Source organism: Struthio camelus, chromosome 7 (assembly GCF_040807025.1).
Source record: "Struthio camelus isolate bStrCam1 chromosome 7, bStrCam1.hap1, whole genome shotgun sequence".
Classification (NCBI taxonomy): Eukaryota; Metazoa; Chordata; class Aves; order Struthioniformes; family Struthionidae; genus Struthio; species Struthio camelus.
The window spans coordinates 42,342,227-42,370,000 of NC_090948.1; positions in this window are offsets into that span (position 1 = coordinate 42,342,227).

Consider the following 27,774-nt stretch of genomic DNA (forward strand, 5'->3'; position numbering starts at 1 on the left):
TCTGCAGTGACTCTCCAAACATCTGATGTCAAACTGTGGACCAGACTGACCAGCAAACATGTGAGATGTGAGCTCTTCTGCAGAGGAGCGTGAAGCTTGTTTGGAGCCTACAAGCCAGTTGTGTGTTACTGTAGCTCAGGAAACTGCAAAATTGTGGAGTGCTTTGGGAGGCTAGGCCAGGGAATGGACAGATCTAAAATTATTGGTTTTGTTTTGTCGAGGCTTTCAGTACTGGGGACCTTCAAACAGAGGGAGGAGGGTATGACTGGGGGTGGTGGCATGGCTCAGTAGGGCTGTTCCTATGTTATGTTCGGTGCATGACGTTTAGCAGGTGTGAACTTCTTGAGTTTCCTAAACCTCGTTCTTGGAAGTTTTGCTGTCACTGGGGAGAAACAGCAAACCTGGATAAAACCCACTCACCCAATAATATTTACTTCTGTGTAATATTTTAGAAGCCCATGTCCAGACAGTGCCAAAATTGCAAGGCACATTTCAGGTATTGGTGGACGGAGCACCACTGCTCTTAATGGAAGAGGGACAAGTCAGGATTCAATTAGTTGAACCAGACAGCACCTTTCTCCTTGCTGTGGGCAGAGGACCGGCTATTCCCTGTCATTCCCGATACGTACCGCAGGGAGCAACCTTATCTACAATTGCTCCTTTTTGAGGATAAAGCTCTAACAACAAAGTTTTAACAAATAGCTTTTTAAGCAGAATCATGGGATCAAGCAGGCTCTTCTGCCTGCTTACTGCTCTCCTCTTCCTCACACCCTCCTCATTCCTGCCCCACATCCCTGCGCGATTGTACCCAAAACTGTGCGAGAAGGCTCTACAGAAAACCAGCTGGTCTTCTTCTGCTGGGCAATTATTTGACTGGCTGGGCTCCCTGGGCTGGCAGCGTGCTGTGGAGCTGCTGGCGGAGGGCTTTGCAGGGGCCTGGGAATGAGAAGACGCTCGGGCAGTTTTGCTGACAAACGTCCTATCTCTGAGCGGTGAGACCCGGGACCTAAGAGCATGGGGTGCCTGCGGACGCCTCCCTGGGGCTCCTGTGCACGAGAGAAGGGCTGCGGAGCCCCGAGAAGCATATTTTTTTGAACTTTTCCCAGTATGTAGGCTGTGCCACTTCAGAACTTTCAGAACTAAAAACACTAAAGGGAAAAAAACCCTCCCTTTTTATAGCCTACTGTCTCGTTGAAAGTGATTTATGAAACGAAGCTTCCTGCCCACCCAGTGCACAGAACAAATACAGACAGGGCTTTGAAATAACTACAGTACTATGCTATTTTCAGTAATATTTAGCTCAGACTTAGCCAAGAAAGCCCACTAAGCATAGCAGACAGACATAAAAAGAAACACTCTTTTTGCATTTTTGTGTGTGCATGTATCTATTTTAGATTTTATTCCTCTTTTCTCCAGTTGCATAGCTGACTATCAATGCAGCAAAGTCCCAGCTCAGGAAAATGCTTAAACTCACTTCTCGTTGAAGACAACAGCTCTTGAGCACAAACATAACTTTAAGAGCCTTAATCAATGTAAGCACATGCTTAAATTGAGGTACTCTTATTTCTTGCAGTGAAATTACCTGTTGAACTCATTCACTTCAATACCAGTGAAAAATATTGCGGTCCTTTCAGCTGCCTCCAGAATTTGGTCGTGTTTAGTGCTTGTGCATTTAAGAAGTGTTTTTACCCTTCTGTGATGATGGGGTTTTTATATTAACACAAGATTATTTACCTGGCGTTAGGGATACAGTTAAGAAGGCAGTTCTATCTGACGTGGCCTTGGCCATCTTTTGCTTTATTTTCTTTACATCCCTCTTTCTCTTCTATTTGCAAATTGTGAGCTCTGTTATTTGTTTTTACAGCTACATTTACATGAAAATATAATATAAAAACAGACATACGAAATAATTCAGGAAGTCTATCAATTCCTTTTCTCCTGTGTCCAGCGGTGGATGCCTAGGGGAGCATATAAATCAGACCAAGCATACGGTGATGCTTCCCCCAAATACTATCCCCCTTGCCCTGTGGAAACGGGAAGCTGGAGGACTTCTTAAGCCAGTGGTGTTATTTTAGCAGCAGGTAAACTTTTCCTAACCGAAATGGCCTAATGCCTTTGAAGGCATGGAAAGTTCAAGCACCGACATTGTCCTGCAGCAGGGATTTTCACAGTGTAGCTGGACGCTGTGTGACAAAAAGTGTCTCGTGGGCTTGTTTCGGACCTTCTGACGACTGGTTCTATGCAACACTGTCTAGCTCTTGAGGCACGAGACGGCAGCTTACTGTTCCCCTTTCCTCTTCTCCATGCTACCCAGGCTGTCACAGAGCCCTGTCGTATCTCCTGTCCTTCCCACTTATTTCTTTTCATTAGTAAGAATCCTTCTTCCTCCGAGAAACTTTCTCATGTAAATAGTTCTGTTGGCACCAGAGAAAATGCTTCCAAGAGTGAGTCTCTGCAGGACCACAGGTTTATTCAAGATCAAGAGAGGGGTGCTTTGTTTTAATATGGTGTCTAGCGAGCATTGCTGCCTGGTTTTGGATATTTGGATCCTTAGCACGTAACCCAGTGGTCTTTGTAACTCTAGAGGGTAAAGGCCCTACCCCTTGGGTTGCTACTCTGAAGCTTGTGGGATACTTAAGCATTTCAATTTCAAACTGCTCCATCATTATAGTGTCCTCTCACATAAAGCCCCGAAATATCTAGAGAGCTTCTCAGCTTATCTCAAACAGGTTTCCATATTTCCCCCTCTTCTTTTCACTCTATTTTCCAATTTTGCTCGTTTAAGTTGCTTTTGTTATTCTGACCAAGCTCTGGGATCTATCTCGCTGATGAAAGAGACGTCAGTGGTGCAAAGCTATTTAGAAATCTCACCATGTTCAAAACACTGTAAGAAAGGTCTCTCTTCTTGGTGTTCCCACGCTGTTAACACGTGGTTTTCTTATTGTGGTTTACTTTATAGACGAATACCATGTGCTGCATTAGGAAATGCTATGGAAGGTCCGTTTCTCATGATAGTTTATCAGACAAGATCCTTTAGAACATACATTAAAAGTACATCAAACAAAATCAGTATTTTATTTCATGATCTCATTTGAAGACAATAGTAGGAGTTCACCACTGTTGGTGAGCACTTGGACCTTGAGTTTGTGCTGCTGTGTATGCAGACAGATAAACTCCCAAACCCAAGTAGGTCTGTCTCCAAAGGAATCTTTTACAACAAGAAAGAGCATGACTTTAAATGATGACTCTTCTCAGATGCGTGGTGATCAGATTTAAAAAAAATACGGAGACTCTGCCAGCTAGAAAAATGAGTATTATTTAATTTACATCTGACTCATGGCAGTAACACTATTTATTCTTTCATGGGCAACTAAGGTCTTTTTTTTTTTGATGTGCTTTTTCTTCATTTAAGCCCCATTTGAGATATTTGTCTTACAGTCCTAAGACCTGAAATAAAGTATACCTTTCACTGCTCTAAGAAACTTGAGAAAAATTTCAAAAGCATTAGGTGCCTGCTCTGCCAAAGAGCCTCGGTATAATGGGACGCTTGGCTCTCAGCCCTGTAATTAGAAAAAAATAGTTCTTTATCAAAGACTAAAATATGGATTTGCGGACTTTCTGATGCAGTGTTACTCTGACGTTCAGGCGTGTTGCTCCTTTCATATAGCTGTTTTCCTTTCTTCTCTTGCTTTAGGAGAGACTCCTGCCCAGCACTCTGTCATGCATTAGTAACTCTGAAAACATGTTTACTTAAGTACAAAACCACATTAGCTCAGCATTATTGTATGCTTCCAACACACATAAATTACAATATACTGTGGAGTAGGAGCTTTGATCAGCAAAAGCCCACACTGAATTAGCTTGGAGGTGGGGAGGAGGGCTGGAGACATCCATAAATGCTCCTTGCCTCCTTTTCCCCTCAGCCCTGAGACTCTCACTGCCGCTCGGTCTTTCAGGCTGCTGCTTCTGAATCGCAGTTGGGGTGGCCACGAGGAAAAGAAAGCGGCAAAAATAGTAGCCCTAGGAAAACCGCACCGGTTCAGGGACCTGAAGCGCTTCACTAACATCCGTTTCCATACGCCGCGTCGAGCGGCAAATGCGGCCTCACTTGCCCCAGCTCATCGCCCTTGCGGCACCCGGTGAGGTTAAGCACGCTGCTTAACACGAAAGTGTAGAAAGCGTGATTTCTTTTTTTCCCCACTATCAGGTAGAATGAAGAATAAACTTTTTTCACATCCTGCCGCTCCCATGCGATTTTTTTTCTGACGGCTCTTCTCAGCCCTTTTGGGGGGACGTCAGCTGTCCCTCTGTGCTGTACTGAAAGCAGCAGCATACGGCTGCTCACAAGTTAATCCCGATGCCATCAACGCCAGCACCAGAAAACACACAAGAAAGCATCTCACTGCCTGGGCAGGCTTTAAAGGGCCCAATATCGCTCCCCCTGAAACTGGGACAAGCTTTGCAGAAATCTGTCCTTACTTGTCTTTGGCGTGTGAATTGATTTTGTTGATTAGACAACATAGGACGCATGGTTGATCAGCTACTAAATAAAAGCACAGATTCTTCTTGTGCCAAGCATTTGATTTTCTCTTTAGTATTTGTTTGTGAACATATAAAGCTCAAGTCATAACATTTGAGAAACCTTACACTCCAAGTGAGCGACTTGCGCATCTATTTTTATATATATGTATGTATATATATGTGTGTATACACACACACACACACACACACACACACACACACATACAGAGCATTTCATGATCGTTTGACTCTGGTATTATCATGTTTTCTGTATTATCCCTCACTTGTTCTTTGCAAGTTAAAACATACTCCAAGCCCTAGGCTGTTTCTTGTGCTGTATGGGTTTAAGGACCGTATATAATAAGAAACTGATATTGCTGTTGTATGCAACGTTGTCCTTTTAAAGGGTTTGATCCTGCAAATGAATGATGTTTTGTCCAGCAGTTTACCCTATTGCAAAAGTCCTGAGAAAAAGCTATCCTTCTGTTTAGTTTGGGGGCCTATTACAAAAAAAAAAAGTATACTATAACAAGTATGAAGATTAGCAATACATGGAAGCAGAGAGTAGGAATCCTAAGACTTCTTATACTTGCTTTGTAGTATATTACTTGCATTATTTGTCAGAGATCACCTCCCTTTCTTGCTACTTCTGCTCTACAGTTTGTGCAGTTGACTTTATTGTGGCTATGAAACTATTTTAACTGATAAAAAGAGCATGACACTTTCAATGAAACTATCACTAGAGAGCATAGCTATGTTCCTAGATGTCACCTGGGTTAAAGGTGTCATCTCTCTAGCACCAGGAGCCCGCCTTAGAAGTGGACCCACGGTGATTCTGCACCCAAGTGCAGAATGAGCAGCAGCTGATTCGGCAGACCTATAGAGTCCTGTACCATCCATCCATGGGACCTTTGGCAGCACATCAGCCCATATGGCGCTCCACACTGTCACAACTAATTTGAGAGCATCAGTGGAGCGAGAGAAGACATGGCTATTACACTTGCATAAGGGTTCTACGGTGAAATGTCATATCAATTGCCAAAAATGGCACGGGAAGGTTTATATAATGATATATGATCTCACTGAACGTAAGTTGAACTTATACAAAAATAAAAAAAAGAAAAGAAAATCTGGCTCAGCTGAAGCCCGAGGAACCTTTTCATGTTAAATAAAAGAAGTTATGTTTGTTATGTGTATGCAAATTAATATTAAAGAAGCATATAGGTTCCGTACCATCTGCAAGGAACTGCTAAGGCATGTCCAAGTGTTTCATATGCTACATATTTTATCTCCTTGTTCCTCAAGGCTGTCCCCTCCTGAGAACAGGTAATTATAATTCCTGGGCTAATCCCACGGCAGCTACAGCCAGTGTATGCATTATAGCTGCCATTAATATTATTGTATCAGCAAGTAGCTGATAAAGGATGCAAGCATTACTTTGTGTTAAAATGCCATGGCACGTCATGGGTCTCATATTATGAGTAAGCAAAAAGGAACTGGAGGATCGGGGAAAGGAACTCTTTCTCCAGAACTCGTGAACTTCACAGCGCAAAAGCAACCTCCTCCTTTAAACCTTTTGGTTTAAAGTCACTGTAAAGGTCATATCCCAGAGAACAGACAGGCAGTGACAACTCTTTATTGAAAGTAAGTTCCTCATTTTTAGGGACAATTCAAGTCAGTGCTGCTCTTGGGTTTGTAGGTGCTGGTACAGGTGTCCTTCTCTAAGCCTCCAACCCTGTTTGAAATTAGATCTTGGTACGGTGGTACAGATCTTTAGTAGCACAACTAGATTTCTCTCGTTTAGCTAATGTCTATAAAAAGCATCTAGCAGCATCAATATTTATGCCAGAACTTAATTGCCTGTACACATGGTCTGTGTTTGGCTCTATCATAAACCGTCTTGCGCACTTGCAGGCTCCAGTTACAATACGTATCACACTGATCGTAAGTGAACTTATTGGAAGGCATATGCCAAAATTAAATAGGACAGTGTCTGCTGTTAGCTGCTGTCAAAAATTACTATTGCCAGACCAGATGATAGGTCTTTGGTTTGACCTGATAAGGTACAGGAGTAACCGGGCTCATGTACACTCTGAGTTGTTGACTTTCTCAAGAGAGCTGAAGGACCCTTTAATAAGTCGCATGTTGGTCATAAGAAATGCCCTACTTGCATCAGCAGTCCATCCGTATGCTGTCACTGGCCATAAGTACTGGAGATCCTATTTGTGGCGAGCACGTCAGTCTGGCCACAAAAACATCACATCCACAAATGCACTTATTGTCCAGAAATCTGTCTAATCGCTTTTTGAACCGTCTCCACCTCCTGAGGCAACAAGACCCAGAAGTTTGTTACCTGGCTGGCACTATAAAATGAGCTGTGGTTTCAGAAAACTGTCAGCCATGATCCCAGGATCTTTTCTGAGCTGTGACTGCCAGTTCAGAGCTCAGCATCATGTGATACGCTCTGGACTATTTTTCCTTACATTGCTTGTGTTTATCTACACTCACGCTCATCCGCTAACTTTTCTCCCCTTCACTGAGGTTTGTGAGATCCTCTGGAGTTTCTCACTATGAGCAAAGCATTTGATTACCCAGAAGAGCATAGTATCATCCACTAATCTGGAGATTTCACTGAGTGCTCCCCTCTGCAGGTCATCCATAAGACTGCTTTAATTCCACAGCTTCCAGGAGCCCTTCTCCACTCTGAGAAGTGACTCCTTTCCTTCTTGGCCTTTAAGGAGCTTTAAGTTTATAAGACAGCTTTTCCTCCAGTCCCACAGCAACTTAGTTTCTTCACCCTTTGGGGTGAAGCCTTTTCAAAGTACTGCGTACCCCTCACCTTACTCACACCCCCCTACGACACCAGGAGGTCCCTCCCCTGGAGCACAGACGTCCTCTTTCCCAACAGGCCTGGTTTATGTGCACGCACTCAAGGCTCTGTGTTCTTTGTGATGAGTTCACCACTCTCTATTTCCCAGGATCCCCTTTTGAGCCTTTTTTAGAGAGATGGACATTGTGCTGCTAATCCACCAGTCCTCTGGCATAGCGGCCGTTTGCAACGACAGGTTACGCACCTCGACTGGCAGTTTTGCAGGGTCACAGCTAAGTTCCTTCAGGGCTTTGGGGTGATGTCATTCAGACCTGGAGACTTGGTCCCATCTGACCTGCCTGGTGCCACACTTCCCATATATTTACTTCTGACTGACCTCTGATCAGCCAGCTACAGTACATCATCTCTCCTACTTTCAGCAGGAACGGCTAATACAGGTTATCTTTTCTACTGTGGCATTGTTATCCTTGAGTGCCCCTTTACACCTTTGGCATTGAGTTGTCCTACTGATTCCCCAACTGCCTTTCTGCTTTTGATGCATATAAGAATACTTGCTATCAAGTTGAGCATCCTTTCCAAGGTGTTCTACAAATTCGTGTTCCCAACTTCTTGCTACTACCTCTCCTCACCAAAGCAGCCTCTCAGGCCAAACCAATATGAAAAACCACCTTTTTATTCCCTCCTGGGCCTGAACAAGTCCCACTCCCTTGGCAGGACCAAGGCATCACTTGGCACAGCCTCCAGAGGCATCCGCTCCAAATACTTCGTGCAAACGTAGCTGTTTCCTGCAGAGTCCTGCACGCTCACCGGGCACACAAGCCTGGCGCTCAGCAAGATCACTTGCCGATCAGGAACCAGTCCTCCTCCTTCCCTGCCTGTCTTGTCTGGGCAAAACTGCATGACCCAGGCCTGTCTCCTTCCATGCTGTCTTTCATGACTCTTATCTCGCCCTTGGATACTCAATTCAGCGATGCATCTGCCTGTTTGCACAGCAAAGAAGCTGCTGCAGCACTCTACAGGAACTTAATCCATGAAAACCTCCTCTCTTTCAAGCATGCCCTCATTTCCCTGGGTGTTCAGGCTGCTGGATATACCAAGTGAGCAGGCGCAGCCCCACAGCGGAAAATATAGGTTACACAATCTGGGATGCAGCTGGCATGGTGGGTACTAGCATCCTCATTTATCCCCAACACATGGTGCAAGGCAATGTTTTATCAGCAGCTCCTTGTGAACCACAGAGACCGCTACCAGGATAAACTTGAGTCGCAGCGAGCCGCCATCCACTGACAAATGTGACGGACATCTGCTGGACTCTAGTAGTTATCCCAGGTGAATGATGCCATAAGATGAGTGAAAAGCTTTATTTAAAGTTCTTAATGAATGCACAGTTGTTGGCGAGCATGGGCTTCACGATGATGCCTCAGTGCCCTCGGGTTTGCATTGCAGGCTGACGGGGTGACTATCGATTGTACGGAGCTTGCGCACGCTTCGCAAACCCGAGCTCTTGAGGCCAGAATTACTGAGAACAAAGAGCGAGACGGAGTTGACTGAAATACGTGCCTGTCCTCTGCCATCGACTCGTCTTCCATCACGAGGCTTTCATATCGCCTTGAAAAGAGCAGAAGAGGCTACAGACGCTGTCAAGTCTCTCAGCTCACTTAGCGTCTTTCAGACACTTGCTTGGCAGATAATATGCAGCGCCTCAGGCTAGTGAATACAGACGCAGGTGCTAGTCCCCACCTTTTTCCTGAACTGTTCCAGTCTTGTGAACTGTATGTATTTGTATAGGATATATATGCTACGCTAAGACTGAGCTGTAGTGTGCCAGGACTGCAAACCTGTTGCGAATTTGAACAGCACCTGCTTGACACCTGGTCGGAGTGATAGACCAGATCCTTAAAGTTCAGTAGGGGGGATAAGAAAACAAAAAGCTCGTAGTTTTTTTTTAAAGAAAGATGTCATGCTAAAAAGAAATTAAGAAAAAGATCAAATAAAATGTAGACTCAAAATACTCTGTTGATGTCCACCCATCTCAGCCTGTTTTGTTCTGCAGGTGAAGTTTAGCTTTGGAAATACAGCTGCACTTGGTTTGTTTAACAACCGTACAGATATGAGCAGCAGCGCCCATGCTGAACACTGTGCTGAGTGTTAGGGAGATGGAGTGAACATAGATGCCTTACCCCAAATCCTCACAGTCCCACAGGCAGATTTGTGCAGTTCTGGGTGGTTTGGGGGTATAGGTGATCCTGAGAACTGCAAGTTTGATACGAAAAGGAGCTGTAGCTGACGTTGGACTGGGAAGTCAGTGCAGGGGTCAGGATGAACATGTCCATGGCTGGGCATGGCTGAGGTGGAGCTGGAGCTCAGGCAGGGGTCAAGCTCTGCAGCCGCAGCTTAAAAGTAGCTCCCACGGGAAGGGTGGAGAGGGGGGTCAGCCCCAGGGGAGACCTTCTTGCAGCGCTACCTGGGAGCCATTCGCAAGGTCACCCAAGGAAGGGAGCAGCCCTCTATAGCACTAGCTCCAAGTTGGCTCTGAGCCTGGGCAGTCAGGCCTCCAAGAAGGGGGATGCTCTTGGGGCTCTTCCACTCACTGGTGAGTGTAGCTGGCCTCGGTCTCAGCCCCAGCTCCTGGCTAGGTAGGGTTATTATACTTAGAAGTGAAATGATCAGCTTTCCAGTAGGTCCTACACTCCTGCTGCAGCGAGCCACTCACCAGTCATTAGACATGAGCTCTTTAAATGTAATATATAAATCGTAGTGCGTCAAAGGATCACCTGGCTTCAGCATTTTGTTTCACTGCAATTCCCAGAGTTTTGTTCTCTCACAGCCTCAGTATGTGTCCATATTTACTTGGGGGCGCTGCCATGCAGAGGACTGCAGAGCGCCATCCTCAGTGAGGTCCAAGCTCTTACCAATCAGTCGCCTCTCACACGCACAAACCCAGGACCGGCCTTTTTTTTTTGTTTTAATAATGCTGAAAACATTTTTTGCGGGTCTGTTCCTCTCATTCAAAGTCATAACTGTGCTGCAGCTGACACTGGAGATTGGGACACCTGCACCACTGCACTCACTCTGCTGTCTCTCCCCTCACTCCGGCACCGGAGGAAGCTCACATATCCTGGAACAGCATGTTTTAGCAGCTTCTACCTTAAAAAAGTCAACCTTTTCTTTTATTTCTTTCAATTAACATCTTAAGGAAGAAATCTGTTCTAAGTCCTTCTTTTCTGCCTGGATATTGGGCTGTAGGGAGCTGTGATTGGTATTTGCTCCTAAAACTGTCTGAATTCATAGATGCAAAGGTTTTTTTCAAAAATACAGAAGTTTCGATTCCAAAAGAGAATAAAAAATTGGGGGTAGAGGGACAAGAAGGGGGAGGGGAGTCTGTGAAAATTACTTTCATCCTATTATAGATCCTCATGGGAAAATAGAAATCGTGCTCCCATGAGGGAGCACAATTCCCTCATTTTGAGAACATTTTGTGAAGATGTTCTCAAAATGTTGTGCTCATCATTTGTAAGACCAAACAACAAGACAGCTGTGGAATGGGAAGAGGAAGGTAGCACTGCCTGGTAGCAGTGTTTCAGATCTGTCCCTTATAGGATGCTCCAGAGCACTAAAGATTGGTGTTAACATTTGTGTGTACATACAATGTTTAGACACACACACACACACACACACACACACACACACACACACACACCCCGAGTATCCAAATCCATAAAAAGTAGATTCTAATTCCGAACACTTGAATCTAGCGTAAATATTCAAGCTTGCCTTTCTTGTCGTCTCTGAGAGTTTATTCGGAATTATAATGTGAGAACATAAACTGAATCGGAATATGCATGAGTTGGTTTGGCTTGTCTATCTCCATAAATGATTTTGGTGACCTCTGGTCCTTCCTATTTTCTATGTACATGTAGCAACAACATTAAGATGGTGAATTTTCATGTTCCTTTGATTATATCAATATGACTATTCCTTTTTTTTTGTTACTGCTGTATCCTTCTGACCGGACACATGACAAGGTTTTAGCTTAAAACAGTTGTAGTTGTCTTTAGACTAGAGATGTATCGAAGAGACGCTAGCTTACAGCCAGAATTTTAACTGCATTTTCCTGAGGAAAGATGAATATAAATTCCCTCGTGAGATTGTCAAAAACAGATGAACCATCTCTAAAAGATCTGGTGCCTGAGATGTAGATACCTGAAGCGTGACTGGAAGGTAGAGCCTCCCAATTGCTACCCTGAAAACCCTGATGTAGCCTAACCTTGCAGGAGCCTAATTCCTGCAGACATCTCAGGATGTGGAAAGTCCCCGTGTCCTATTCCTCTACCTGCCCAAAGATCACTGTCTCACACCTAAGTGTGATCAGGATCAACACCAGGCGTCTGTATGGACTTACGTTTGAGGTCAATTCCATGTTGCCTGAAGTCTATGCTCCATCTGTCTGAGTCGTATCTAAACTCCCAATAAATTAGAGTTGTTTTTGGTAAGAAGAAAACTACATGCGGCCCCATTTCGTAGGAAGAGTAGTTTTACACAACGGACATGTTCTCCAAGACAGTTTTGCCATCTTGTCCTCCTTTTCCCCTTCCTGTTGAAAATAACTCAATATTTTCTGGGTTAGAAAGTGCGCTGGAGTAGGGCTGTAAAGTATGGCCAATAAATTACTCTAAGGACAATCTTAGTTTCCAGCTGCTGTTGGAAAGTATTTTATACACTCATGATTTGGTAAAATAACTGTGAGTTCACTGCAGTCCTGCAGCAGAAACCACGTGCGTAAGTACCCTGTTGTTGAGATGTTGAGTGTTGTGGCAGGCGGGTTCCTTTACAGGACTAACACTTTCCCGAAAATACTGGCAGGGACACAGCTCAGCAAGTCCGGCCAGCTCAGCTCCCATGGTGATGGTAAGAGAAAACCACTGGCGCTGAGAGCGTCTTGCTGCTTTCGGGAGGGCCTGCTCCACGGCTTCTTTCACTATCAAACGTGCAATTCGCAGGACCACCCTTACACCTACAAATCTTTTAGAGATATATTGCACGGCACTGTATTTTTAAAGTGCAGCTCCCAGCTCTCTCAGTAAATTGGCAGCATCAGTTCCTAGCTTGGAGACTTCAATGACTATTGTGCAGATAATTAATACCTGATGGTATGGGGGATGCCATCATCTTGCTGGTACAGTTCAAGAGCCTGGCTTTAGTATAATAAAGGGTTAAATAGCAATAGCCATTGGAATTAGCTATCAGTTGTCAGCCCGTTGAGTCTGTGACTGAGCAAAGCACTGAGGTGCTTTGTGCTTAGCTGGTTTGGTGACCCTGAGCAATCCTTACCTGCCCGAAGGGAATGAGGCAAGGTTCATAGAGCATGACCTACCCTCACCACTGGCAGGAAGAGTCTTCACTGAATTCACTGACAATTTCACCGCTCTGAATCTGTGCCCACATTTATAGCAATGCCTCCAACCAATGAAATAATGGAAATAGGATGAAGCATTTAAGACACGCTAATCTTAGTCTTCGGGATTCAGGAGCTGTGCTGGGATTAAATCCTTTGAATATGTACATTTACCAGTCCTGCCGCCTTCTGGACTCAACAGTTTCTGTCCTGAGCAGTATTCAGACATAAGCTTCCTTTGCTAAGCCACTGCCAGTCGTCCTGGGAGTACAGGGACTAAGGAAGCCTTTTTTACTGCCTTCCTGCTTGCCCCAGGATGTGTGAACATTATCCGCCTCGGGCTCGCAAAGCTTGCACCTCAGAAGGTCGTCTGGCCTGGTGGTCGCCCCGAGTAAGTTCAGCCTCTTCTGGAAGACTCTATAACCCCCCAGCTCTACCGGGCAATGCCTGGGACTGGAGGTCTTATAGACAGTATTTCCTACTGCCTAATCTGGACCCTTCTTGTTGCTGTATAATCCCACCACAGTCCATCCACTATGACCGCAAACTAACATTGTTTTCATCGTTTTTGCAGTCACATATGCAAAGCCACACAATTAGGAAGCCCTGACACATATTTTTATTTCACTTACCTATAGAAAAAAAAATCCCTGCTAATGTACCAAAAAGAAATCAGTTTAACAAGGAAAAGTTACCTTTGGTGAGTTGCTGCAGTTTGCTTCCCTATACTTTAAAAGAAGTATAGCTCTAAGATCAACCCATAATTTATCCTCCCAACCTCCCACCCCCAATTTATATGATATCAGCAGGTGGGAAATACTTGATGCAGAATTCTTCTGGAGTATGGGTTGGTGTGAATGCATAATTGCTTACACAGCCTTGTCTGTTATACTTGTATTATGGAAAAAAAAGGTTGTAAAAAACATCTGAGCAGAAATATATCGTTCTATGTTTTTATCATCTGATTCCCTTTTATTTATTCATCGCATTTGTAAGTCGAGTGTGTTTCTGAAGTCATTCCAGCAGTAGCATCAGAGAAGAGCCTGCAGACATGGGATGACAGAGCCAGCTCTCAGCCTGCAAAGTACAGGTTGGGGTGACAGCTCTACACAAAGGATTAGTGACAGCTGTTTAAGTTAAACAGCAAATCTTGGGTATTGAGAAAGCTTGGGTACTGGCAAGTTCCTGTATCTTGGGCCTCATGTTAAACAAATTCTCTACCTCTTTACTTCCTTATTTTGCTAAACACCCATGCAGTACTTCTTGGATTTTTACATTGTCTGCAAATTGCATACTGTATCCAGATCTGGATGAAGTGGATATATTGCTACACAGTTCAGGAAAACTGATTCTACCTTCTCCAGCTCTTAGTTTAGCTCCTCTTGCTTATAGTATTAATAACTTCATAAATGACGCAAATCAGTTTAGAGGCTAAACAATTTGCACAGAAACCAATGTTTCTGTCAAAATGAGACTAGCCTTCCAGGAAACCATCTGGTCAGCTGATTACACCGAGGCTCCGTGACTTAGGAGGGGATCGGGTGATTGGTGGTGGACCCTGCAGCGTGTTTCAATTCTCCTTGCAGTATTTGCCTTTGTGAAGTGCCAGAGTTATCTTACGGCACTTTCCTGACCTGCTGCTGGAATTCTTATCACTTATTGATTGTGTCCTATAGATTAAAGGAGTTTTTTTTTTTTTCTGTTTTTTTCTGTTTAGCAAACATAAGTCGTTCTTGGTCAGTGACATATGGGAGTATTTCTGCAGTTTCTCCCTTTCTGCTGCTCTCCTCTGCCTTTGGTAGCAGGAAGGTGTTTGAATTACATGATCCACGGTGACTAGCCCCTGCACCCATCAGATCCTAGAACAAGGAATTAATGCTATGGGTTAGAAATTCCACTCTGATAACCTTTCGTGAGCTGACCCTTTGTGCTCAGATTTCTCTTAAAATCAAGGAAACAGACTGCGCATTTAGGCTCTTTGGATAGATTTTCTTCTAAACAAGTTGCCTGGTGTAAAGCAAAGAAAAGAACTGATGGGTCTGAGAGGAACTTCAAGTGTGTTAAATGTAGCTCTTTCATCCTCATTTCACCAAAAGCTTGTGCGTTCATTTAGCAACTTGCAACATACCAAGATAAGAAAAATACTGAAAGAATTGTATTGCCATGATACCAGGTTCAGCCCAACCTCCCCTCCTGTATCATTAGCAAAAAGTGGTGTGTTATAGCACTGCATGTTAAGACGGCAGCAGCAGAAGCAAAACCTTACCTCTAGTCCTGACTTCAAAATGTTCACTTCAGTCTCATCCTACCTACCACTGTCCATCACAGTTCAAAGTCCTGGAAGTTTTGGCTGTACCGCTGGAGCCTGAGCCTCTTTTGATGTAGCTGGGCAGTGAAGTCCTCCAGTATGTGTTGAGGAAGCCAAGAGCAGGTAGGGGATCACTCAAGGCCAGGAGATGCCTTGACATGAGCCCTCTATCTCAATCCTTAACCATTCTCACATTTTGATGAATAGGGTGCTATTCAGTGACATTTAGAAGAAGGAAAACATGTCCCCTCCCTTGCTCAGAGCAGCCCAGTTTGCTACTATTGGCAGACACGATGAGGAACGTGTCCTGACTCCAGAACTCCACCGGGGCTTAGCTGCCTGCTGCAGAACCAGCAAAGGAAAATACTGCTGCCTGCCCAGGGTGCCCGCTCAACCCAATTCATTTTTCAAAGTATTACAGGTAATTTGGTGCGTTTGCGATTTGCATTTCACAGTAGACACATCAGGAGGAAGTAGCTGCATATCAACGATTAGGTTGTCAATATAGCCATAATTACACGTCCTTTAAGGTCCTTTGCCAGCTCAGAGTAGTATCTGGGGCCTTCTATCTGCGTGCGACTCAGCCTCTCGGCCTTTATTTTAATAACCCTTTATAGCAGATCTTCTTCTATTTCTTAGGATGTCCAGGTGCTCATGTGCACATCTTCATAAAATATTTCATTTTGTCATTAATGTTCGAAGCAAAACAAATGTGTGTATTATGATGCAAAGTAACCTGCAGATATTTTGGGATTTTCTGCATTCAGTAGTCCCATGCATCTCCGGATGTCGCTGATCAAAAACAGATGTTCCTTATATCACTACGTCTTGTATCAATGTCTATTTAAAGTTCAACTGCGAGCAACTGAAGCCCAAGAGGCATGCTTTGATTTAAATAAATCAAAGCATATCACAGTCACAGTTAATAATCCAAGACTGGAAAAAAGCATGAAGAGTAGGAGAAATCCATTCAGACAGGATTGTTTTTGTTTCTTACTACTTTTCTAAAACTTATTAGAAGCCACAAGTGTGTGATTAAACTGGATCAACTGCCACAAAAATCCCTTGGCAACAATTGGTATTAAAAGCCTCAATCCTGGCAGTCTGAGAAAACAGCCTACATAAATCAAGGCTAGGGTTTTGATTATAATGATCCTTTACTCATGACAGGTCATAGAAAGCAATTCTTCACTTGAATCATTCTGAGCGTTAAAAGCAAAAGCTCCCGCTAATGATATGGAATAAGGTCCTGAGCTGTAATTAGGTTACTTGCATCAGGCGTTGGGCAGAGATATTAATGAACCAGGACTCAAGTAATTATAACTGTGGGAGAGGGAGCCTCGGTTTATAAGACAAACTTTAAATTGTCCTGAAGCATAAAAAACGATGTCTGATTTTACCTCTGTTAAAGTCAGTCTGAATTTTGCGTGCCTTTGACCGCGGTTCATCTTCCTCCTCTCTTCTCCTGCATCCGTATGTGTGATTTTATCAACTGTGGTGTGGGTAACAGATCTAACCTAATGCTGTTGTCCCAAGCGGTATTTCTGGACAACCATACCAGGTCTATCCTCAGAAACATAGGTCTTGGGAAATGATGAAAGCACGTCCTGGTAAGCGGTCCGTCGACACCTACTCAGGCCTGAGTAAGACAGGGGAAAGTGAAGCAATGGAAAACAGTAGAAAAAGCTCATTTATGTTCAGAATCCTGGATGGGGAAGAAAGTCCCTCTGAACATTTCATCTCCTTCTACTTCCAGTAGCGGAAGATCCCCGTGACATTTCTGATGAGAAAATGTATTTTCTCCACAGCAAGGATAAAACAGGGTTTTGGTCTATAGTGTCTTTGCAGGAAATGAAACTCTAGAGTAATAACTCAATTTTCCCAAAGATGTAATTCTTTGAGAAATTGGAATATACATACACACACACACACACACACACACATACATACATATATATATATATATATATATATATATATATATATGTATGTACATATGTATTGGCAAATAATCCCAAAGGATGTGAGAGAACCATACAGTGACATCACTGACATATTATCACACACTTTTAAACGTTAGCTCAGGAAAGACAGCGTGTCCAGAGGCCAAAATCCTGCCCTCTGCTGCATGAATACAAGAAGGGCTACGTAGGATGCAAACCTTTGTGGGGAAAGAAGTGGGGAGGCACTGAGCAATAGGCTCCTCACCTTTTCTGCAGCACGTTATTCATCTCCCTTTCTGTCCTTTGTCAGCCTAGCCCAATCCACTCCTTCTGAACCCTGGAAGAAAGAAGAAAATTTTGGGTATTTTCAGAGCTGAGGGCTCTGTTAGAAACACTCACAAAGAAGCTTGGGTGGTGTGATATTTGTGAAACCATCATTAGAAAGTTTAAAAAATATATTGTGGTCAGAACCTGTTTTTTCCACCCCAAATGTACTTTTGAGTCCATCCAAACAATTTGCGGCAAATGAAAAGCCAGAATACTGGGAGTTTTTAACTTTTTTTTTTTAGCCTTTCACTTTTTGTTCCAAAGAGACCTTTCCTCTTGATGTGAAATTAGCACTTAATTAATGCTAAACATTTTCAGAAGCCATTAGCACGCTAATAGCTGTTGAGAGCAGTCGCACAGGGCATGTTTCAAATGTGTGCAGAAGCAGAGAAGAGACCTCATCCTGAAGAAACCCACGGCACCTGCGTTGGTGGTGGCCTGTGGAGAAAGCCCGGGGCAAGGACCGGGAGAGGGCCGTTGTCCGATGTCTCTCCTCAGCGTGCCCCGCACAGGGGAATGGAAAACCCTGATGCCAGCTCCAAGGGCAAGTGGTAATCACGTGTTTTGGATTTTTTTTCCCCCCCTTCCATTTCTCTTAACAGTAACAGGACCTATTTGATGTTTTGCAGCGGGTTTGCTGAAATCGTTGGGAAGACAAGCCAGCAGATAACGTGAAGTGCTATGGTTGCATCCATGGAGCAATAACTAAAATGATCAAAGAGAATATAACTGGGCTTAGTTTAACTAGTTATGGCTGGGATGGCAAATCTGAGGCATCTATTTGTTCCCAGCCGTGCTGAGAGCAAGGGCAGGCACCGCTTCACCTCTCCTGGAGCTCTCCGGAGCCGCTTGGGGCTCTGGTGGCCAGCGCGTGTTCGGCGTGCATGGGCTGCCTCCGCGCACGCGGTCAAGGCACCGGGGAGGCAGAGAGCCGCTTTTCGCCTCTTTTCAGCAGACACTTAGGGATCTGTTACTTATTATCTTCTGAAGAAAGGGCACAGGTTTTGGCAAGCAACTTGAGCTCCTATCAGCCCCAAGATCACAGCGCCTGATGCAACTGGTCAGTTTGGAAAGACAAATTGCCTTGGAGAAGAAAAGGAATGAAAAGCTCCCATCCTCTGCTTTAATTGCTTTCTGCTCCCATCAAACAGGCCAGCGTTTGGCGTGCAAAACACCAAGCAAGGCAAATAGAGAAGCTTCATGCTAGAGGACGTAGCTCCAACCTCAGCCAGAACATGATATATTGCTTGCAGAACAAACTGTAAAAACTGCGGCGCCTAAATAAAGCTGTGAATCATCCCACTGTCTCGAAGCATTTCCACTGGAGTAGCTTTCCATCCAAAAAAAAAAAAAAAGTGTCAATCCCTTTGATTGCACACGTCGCAAAGGAACATGTCGAGTCCGTCAGCTCTGTCAGCAGAGCGTAGGTGAGTCCACCCCAGCGGGGCACGGTGCCTGCTTCCCTCCGCGGGGCTGCCGGGTGGGACCACCTCCACAGTCTTATTACCCTGAAAATGTACTTGGATCCCAGGTCCAGTTCTGATGCTTTCCAGATCTTGAAATGACTGATAATTTTCTGAGGAGGAAAAAAAAAAAAAAAAAATTACACGTGACGTTTGCCTGGGTTAACGTTGATGCTAGATGCGACTGCTTCTCTTCATCTGATTAGTAATAGGTTTTATGGTCACTCCGGTTGCCTTCAGGGCTTGTGATGCAGACTCTCAAGCCAGAAGAGATACTTGAAGGAAAAACCACGTAACTTCATTAATTGAACTGGACCTGACTGAGCCACGCTTGACGCTTTTTACTTTTCCAGTAGATAGGTTGAGTAAAAAGATCTCTCCCTCAGGGCTCAGCATACATGTTTGTTTTCTCCATTTTTTCACTTTGTGAGATGTAATGCTCAGGTTCATTAGCTTATTTTCATTTAATTTGGCTTCAAAATGTTGGGGACGAAGCACCGACAGGTTAGTGAATGCATCCCATAGCTACCATGCACTCAGTCATATCTGCTCGCCGAAACAAAAGCGGTGTCAGCTTTGTGTTTCACTTAAAACAAATTATGAAAAACAAGGGGTAAAAAAAAAAAGTGAGGGGGGGAAAAAAACCCTAGAGAATGGGTGAAGTGAAAAACATGCACAGAGATGCTTTAGAAAGCGTGGAGGGAAACTATATATACATAAGTCAATAAATAGAGCACCTATTTGTGCTGCTGTGCACTTTGAGAGGTGTCCTGCTCTGCCTGAGGTAGAAAAATATGTTTGTTTTTTTGTAAACTGAGTATCTTGGACACAAACAATATGATTTGAAACGGTGGTGAAATAAACTTTTCTACCCTAAATTAGCAAGCAAACCCTGTGAACCTAAAACACAGTTTGCCAAAGTCGCAAAGCCTCAAACACCGCAGAGTTTGCCCACCTCTAATTTGAAGTCCAGCGGCGTGCGAAGGGGATCTTTGAACCCTGCAGGGTAAGTCAGAGGTGTGGGGAGGGTGTTAGGAACATGCATGTTTGCAGAACCGGTAAGAGAGAAATAATCAGTGAAAGCTTTGCGTTTGGCATCGTCCATGAGACGCTACTTAGCTTTGAACTTTCAAAAAACTCCCAAAGAAACGTTGCTCGAGCGCGGCTCTGTTGACAGAAGAGTGATTTGGCAGAGTTTGCGAGCTCTGGAAGCACGAAAATCCTAGAAGCTCTTTAGGAATGAACACATGGCAGAGTTTAAGTGTGGTGCTAAACATCGGATAGCTCACGTTTAAGGAAATCAAAACCTTAGTGGTACACCTGTAGAATCAGTCAAACCATGCATTGAGCTGATCAAGACAATTACAGAAACCACCGGCTAACAGTTTTGTTTGGAGCGCTCAGAAATCTTACAAAGACGCTGGCTCATGTCTTTGCCTCCACTGCAGTCGTATTTGATGCTGATGAAAACAGAAACCACGTTTATGCTGACTGAGAACGGCTGGTAAAAGAGCTCTGATAGCTTGACAGGAGCTAATCTGTGGGTTTTTTTTTTTTTTCATTTAAAAGTCAATCAAAGATACCGTTTGCAATAAATAAATTGCTGCAGCAAAGCTTTGAAATTTGAGGAATGGTTCCCTGAAGAGGTGCGAGGGCTGAGCCAATTCTTCCAGAGTCTCTTAAACAACTCACTGTGCATTTAAATGTAATTTTGCCAAGAAGCTGATGCTCTTTGCTTTGAAATTCTTTCCAAAGCATGGTAGACCCTGGATGGTTACAAATTTGCTCCGATGTTAACATTTTTTAGATGAGTTCTTAAAAAGGGCTTGTAATCATGTTAGGTAATGGAAATTAAATCAGTAAAAAAAGGTGCTATTGTTCTGAGCTTTGTATATTTTGTCCCATCTCACAAAGCATGTTATTTTCAAACTTGCCTGTAGTTCAGCTTCTGTTGTCCCCATTAAAGCCATTTGATTGCTGAGCTGGAAAATCACTGCACTCGAAACCCTTGCAATTTTTATCCTTATGCCAATAATGCAAAACAATACTTAGGATCCACTTAGGACAGTCTTCAAAGATGTGAGACTACTTAAGTGCTGTAGTTTAGGTGCCACGGAAGATCAGGGATCACCTGGAGGGATTTGCATGCAGAAGGAGAAAAGCAGCGGTGGGGGGAAAAGGGGAGCCATGAGTTAGTGTAACTTGTCAGATCTTGGTGAGTACGTTGGCAAAACGATGGCTCAGATTTGTTAAAAGCTTCCTCCATGATGGAGAGAGACTAGCTGTGATACAGCAGTTAATGTGCATGGGCATGGGAGGAATTTAATAAACGTGACTCTACTTTTCGGTAAGTTGTTTCCTGCAGCAGTGAAATAAATACTCCATAGTTACAGGCTCATTGACTTGTCTTATCACCCCTAGTAAAGATAAGTCAATGGCCTGAGTTGAATCTTTTTGCACCACTGTTTTCAGGAGAAAAATGAAGTATGCTGCTTGCACAAATTAGGCAGAGGTGTCACAGCTGGAGCAAGGGAATGCATTTTTTTTTCCCAGTCATTTACTGCAGTTTTGACATACACGTCATCCTATTGAAATGAGTCCATTCTAGAGGACGAAGGCAACATGGTGAGCACATGAGGCAGTGTATCAGATGCCTTTGAAGGGAAGGTAGACAGTGGACTGTTTTCCCACAAGTGCTTTGATGTAGTTTTAATAAATGCCGGGATATCCAGTGAACTATGGTTTCTGGGTTGATAACTGTACTAGAGATTTTAGTGGTAAGTCTTTCACAAGGCAGAAGGGGTTTTTCCTTGCAACACTTACTTACATGCATTAAGTGGGATTGTTAGATCACCCTTAAAATCTACAAGGGAAATAATGCCCCTGCCCCATGAAAAAAATTTATACATCTACTAAATTTTGCTGAGGGCTTTCCTTTCGGAACGGCACAGACAGATCTTAAGTGGCGTCCCACTAAAAAAGAAGCAAAAATAGATAAGTAGAAGTGCATATTAATTCTCCTTTGGCTTTGCTTAAATCTCGAAACAGAAGAACTGCGGTAACCAAATATGAAGGGCCAGTTTATAAAGCTCCTCCAGTTTGGGTGCTGCACGCAGCACAGTGAATGCAGCACAAGGTGAGTGTGTCCTCACTGAACACCCTTGGCAAGGCTGTAGGGAAACAGTTTTATGAGGGATTTCAGCCAGAAATGGTGGTGGGTATCCACAAAGGCCGGCATTAGCTTGGTGAGGCCAGTCTTCCTCTATAGTCAATGCCAAGAGAGAAGAAATAAAGTCGGAAGTCTTTCCTTGTAGCACATCTGGTTGCGGCTAGGCTGCTTTATAACATACGATAGTGGTATTGCAAAAACGATGTGCTTTCCCATCCGCTCCAAAATAAAAAGCAAGTAAACAAACAAAAATATCCTATCACACAAAGTTCTTCCCTCCCTTAGTTTCTTGCTGGAGCTTGGAGATGATCTGCACAGTAGATAATCAAAAGCATGTTCTGCACGAGCTCCAAAGCTGTACAACTTCTCCCCTTGGCCCAGCTAATTAAGGAAGGGTTATTTTTTATTATTATTATTTACAGTACGAGACACCCTTGTTGTACAAGCTGCACCTTTCCCTGAAAAACTGGAGCAGACGGACGAGCTATTTCCTCCCCTTGTGTCGATGGCGTTGTGCGGGCCAGCGAGCGGTGGATCGTTGATCTTGCCTGTGACATGGCAAGTCCGGAGCAGCTCTCACCCCAGCCTCACGCACAGTGAGGACACGCTAGCAAAAACCCATCGACGTCCAAGCACTTGGAAACTGAGCACCTGAGCTTATTTTAAAGCTCCTTTGTTAAGGTTTGCTGTTTGCTCTGCCCTTTGCTTCCACTGCTGTGTTCTCAGCAAAACATCGCCCATAGAGGAAGGTGACGTTTCATGCTTTTGAAAGAGCTATGCTGAACAGCACTATTTCCCCTGAACATGTCATATTTTCCCCTGCCACCCAGCTTTAAAGAAGCTGAAATGTTCTCAGTTAATCTCTGCATTACAAAATACAGCCATATATTTCAAGTCACCCGTAAAATTCAAGCTGAAATCACGCTCGCAGCAATGTGATTTGTTTTTTCGTTTTTTCCATATGATTCATTTACTTTTTCCAAGCAGTCTCTCCTGCCGCTGTGTGAACTCCAGTGTTGCTTCAACAGGCAAGGACGAATGCAGTGTATTTATGGTATTTTCTTTAGCTTGTCGATTTGTTTTATACTACATCCAGAACAATTATGGCCTTGCAAGTCTCTGATGCTTCATCTCTAAACTCCCTCCATGCTCACTGCAGGCACCACGGCCATTTCCCAGCTTCGTATTTCTCCTCTCCTCTGCTGTAGGATGGTGAAGTGGCTGGAAGAGGACATGGAAGGGCCAGTTCCTCTTTGTATCGCGTAACACTACTGCAACACGCAACTGGAGTCTGTCGCTAAGTCTTCGGCTTGGAGATCATTCAAGTCTATGTAAGAGTACTGGGACCTGTTGAGGCCAGCCTGAGGAGTCTGACAAGCACTAGGCACCAACCAGAGCTGGAGAGCAGATTTTTCTGGATCCTTTTACCAGATAGAAGTGACTAAAACCTTCTTGCATCCCTATCTAAAGCCGTCAGGACCTTGACCTGAGTGGAGTGGTGCAGGCTCTACACAGGGTCCTGGGCAATGTGCTCTAGCAGGGGGGTACTTGAGGGCCGTGTTTGAGCAGGGGCGTTGGACTAGACAATCTCCAGAGGTGTCTTCCCACCTCAACCGTTCTGTGGTTCTACAGGAATCTGTGGTCCTGGCTTTCCATCTTCTACGACGTCAGGTCTACTCATGTCCCTGCAGGCTGTAGCACCCACCAGTCCCTGCTCGGGGTGCAATGTGGTGCCCATGGGGAGCCCCACTGGCCTCCTTACCCAGAGCCACCCCCTTGTTATGTGGTGGCCATCCTGCTGGGCCCCACTCCCATCTCGTGGTACCCAGCTCCCCATCACACCGGGGGGCTGAGATGCTGCTGAGGTCACTTTCTGGAGGTGACAAAAGGCCTGAAGCTGCAAGGAGAAGCTCACTGGCTGCTTTCAAGGCAGATGTGGCCCTCTCGCCTGGTGTTTCACCCGCCATCCCCATCATCTCACGGGATATTGTAGCAGTGTGGGGCACACGGGACTCCCTGAATCGAGCCCTGTGCTGCCACAAGGGTTGCGAATCTTGCCAGAGGGTGGGGATACGAGCAAAGGGTGACGCCGAAGATGTCCTAACCATCCCTCCCCACTTCCCAAATAAACCCATATCTGAGCCATTTAAAAAAAAAAAAAAAAAAGAGAGAGAGGAATAACCATGCTAGAGATCCTTCCAGCTCCCTCCTGTCTGACTGACTCAATTCTGCCTTTAAATCCAGCCTTGCACCAGAGAGCTCCCAACCGGATGTTGCTAGACACTGCTCCTTAATGAGACGGACGTGTATTTTTAATGTGGTAATCTTCTGGCTCTGGCAATTGTACAGACACTGAGACTACAAAAGAATCACTTCAATGCAATGCGCAGCCAATGAGCTTCACGTCAAAAAGCCGCTCTGCCACAGGGATGAAGACTTTGCAAATAAACACTTCTGGGGAACTCTCTCTCCTTAAATAACACATTTATAGAGCGTCCAGATGTTAATTTAACACTTAACGATTGTGGGAGAAAACAAAGCACGAAGGGCTGTGGGGTTCTGGGTTTTTTTTTTTTTTCCGCCCCTTGATCTCTTCTATCGAGAGTGTACAAACAAATATATCCTAAATAAAGTATAGGAAATCCATATATGAATTTATGTGTGTGTGCCAAGACAATTATTGGCACATACTCACAATGGCTGGATCCTTCACAGATGGTGGTAGCAAGGTAGCCCTGCTGTTAAGCTGGGTGAGAAGCGCTCTGTGTGCTACAGGAGACCTGACTTTGCTTCACGCCAGGAAGACTGAAGTGAACCTACCTTACCCAAATTATCTCCAAACTGCTTCCAAGGAGCACAAGGAAAAACAAACAAACAAACAAACAAAATCCATAAACCTTTAAAAATGAGGTGCCAAAGCTCCTAAAAGGAGATTTGAAAATTCAGGAGCGGGAAGCAAAGATCTTACAGCTTTGTTTGGGAGGATGATAGTGAAAAGGCCATTGCCTTGCAAACGGCTCTCCTCAGTAGCCCTTTCCTTCAGCCGATGGGGTGCTGCCTTTCAGATCAGGGGGTCCTCCAAAGAGGTCCCAGAAGATCGATGACAGCTTTCTCGTTGAGCACGCGAACTCGTGGCTTCAGTCTCCTGGTCTGGCCCCCCGGTCGGAGGGGCTGAGCCTGTCCGGCCGCGCAGCGGAGATGCTGGGGTGAGGGCAACAGCGAAGACCAGCCCGCCAGGGTCATTTTGCAAACTGCAGCAGCGAAATCCGGGAGAACTCGTGAGAATTTCAGCTGAAATTACCGCGTTGGGGAAACCTCTGCGACTTTAGAGACGCGCTTGGAAGCGAGGGGGCAGAACTTGTGTTTTAATGAGTCATTTCACAGTGAGATTTATGTAGAGGAAATCTGGCTGCTTAATCCAGACTTCCTCCCAGCATAACCTATTTTTCGCTTGCCGTTGTTCTCCTCGCTTCCTTTGTTCCTCGGACGGGGGGAGCTCTCAGTATCCTCCACAGCAGAGACGCAAGAGCAGCTCCAGCTGTTGCCGCTGTGCATCAGAGCGACTTCCCGCTTCTCTGGATCTAGGTCTGGAAAAAAAAAAAAAGTTACCTTTCCGGGCGTTTCACTACTTCCCCAAACCTCTGCTGCTGTTGTTGTTTAATCCTCCAATCGCGTAACACACAGTCTTCCCCCGAAGTGGAGGTAATGCTGAGCAATGATTATTCTTGTACGGGTAGAAGTGAAAGACTGAATAGTAGATGTCATTCATAAATTCAGTCCTGGTGGTCCATGGCCCAAAGAGTCCACGAAAGGTGATTAAGTGAGGCCGTGACCAGCTGGTGTAAAGTCATTAAACAAAGGTCTGGAATACCTGTAGGAGTCTAAATACTGAAAAACATGAAATTAGATTAATATGGGAGCTGGGGGGATATTGTTAGTGAATGCCACTTACTAGATTTTTATAGCTCTTCGCACAGAGGAGCCTAATCCTGGTAGGGGTAGCGACGGAAGCTGCTGCAATATTGCATGTTAAATAACTACCATGAAATATAGTCCCCCGAAACCAGCAGTCTGCACTGTCAGCAGCACTTCCGAAGGGCAAAAGCAGTTTTTTAGACTGTGGGACTCCCCTGGAGGCCGGAGTCCGAGGGTCCTACGCCAAAATTTCGCACGGGGCGTGAGCTCCGGGGAGCAGGAGACATCTCCGCTCGCTCTGCACCCTGCTCAGCGCGCCGGGGTTCGGACCGCTCTGTGCCGTCGCTGAGCAGGGTTTAATTTGCACGCAAGAGCTGAACGAAATCTGCTTGCAGGGCAGGCAGAGGACGTCGGGCCGGGGCGTGCGCAGCAGCGTGGCTTTCTTTCTCTCTCGGGGTCCCGATTCCCCTCTGACTGCGGAGCCTGCTTCCAGGCTTTGGCCGCGTCTCAGTTGCGTCGCCCTCGCTCTTGACAGCAGAACGGGAAAGTGCGGCCACGGGGTTTGCGGGCACCCTCATCCGCCCGCGCTGTGAGACGCGTTCGCAAGAAGAGGAAAAAAAAAAAAAAATTGTCCCTGTGCTACGGCATTTACCATCCGTGCAAAGAAAAAATCACTCTTTTCCACCAAATAGCAGAAGCCACTTGGCGTGAGGAGCTGTCTTCTGGTTGTGGCCCTATAGAAAGCACAGAGGTGACGGAGACTTTCTGCTCCGAGCAGCAGCAGCTTGGAGAGTGCGGCGTTTGGGGAGCAGGGGGAGGGTGCGGGAGGGAGTCCCGGGTCCTGCTCCAAGGCCTCCTTAGATGTTTGACACGAAAGGCTCTTCGGAGAAAATACAAGCGCCTTGCCACTTAGCTAAGTCGCTCTCCAGGCATTTCTGACCGAGAAGAGAAGAGAGAGCTCCAAGCTTCAAGGAGAAGAGCAAGGACGTAAAAAACATCGGGCCAGCTTTGCATGCAATTGTAGGCTGGGTTTGAAGGGAAAAAAAAAAAAAAATCACGGCGCTCCAGCAGCCGCTCCTTTTGCAACTCGTGACGCTCCGCTGAAGAGCCGTCCGTATGCTACGTGCTGTGCAAGCACCTGTGTTATCAGCAATATGTAGCCCTCTGCCCCTTCCCGCTTCTCGGACAATCCAGTCCAAACTCAGCCCTGTAGCCCAGCGCAGCTGGTCCCCGACGCCCCACCGGCAGCCTGCCCCAAAGCCCGCTCGCCTCTACCTTTCCGTTCCCTTCAAGTGTGGTGCTAAGATGTTTGCAAACGTGTCTAAACTGAGCAAAGGATAAATTTGTTGCCGGAGTGCTCGTTATTCGGTTGGGGGGCCAGGGGGAGGCTGCTAAATGCGAGCCGGAGTCTTGCTTCTTCCCCTGCAAGCAGCACCACCCACTAAGCAACAGCTATTTTAAATCCCCTTCTTTATAAATAGCGTATTTGGCTGCTTCTGCGTGTCTTGCCTGACCTTCCCAGCCGCGCATGCTGCTATCTTCTGGTTTCGAGGCCGCAGCCACGCTCCCGCCGGCGGCCTTGCCTCTCCTGCTACCCCTCACTCCTGCATCTCCCGTTCCCGCTCCCCGAAATGCGCCGTTTTGGAAAGCAACCATGCACTCTTTTTATTTTTTATTTTTATTTTTTGTGCAAGGCTACAATTGCCCTAGCACTTGTACAATCCTGGGCCGAGTTTCCCTTTCCAACCCACCTCACCCAGAGTCTCAGTTTTTTACGCCTGCTGCCCTCGCACGTCCCCTCCCCTCGGCCCCCCACCCCCCCTTGACTTCCTCCTCGGCTGCTGCCGCTCCCGATTGCCCCGTGCCGAATTAGGGCCTCCGCTCTCCCGCCGTCTGCCCTTCC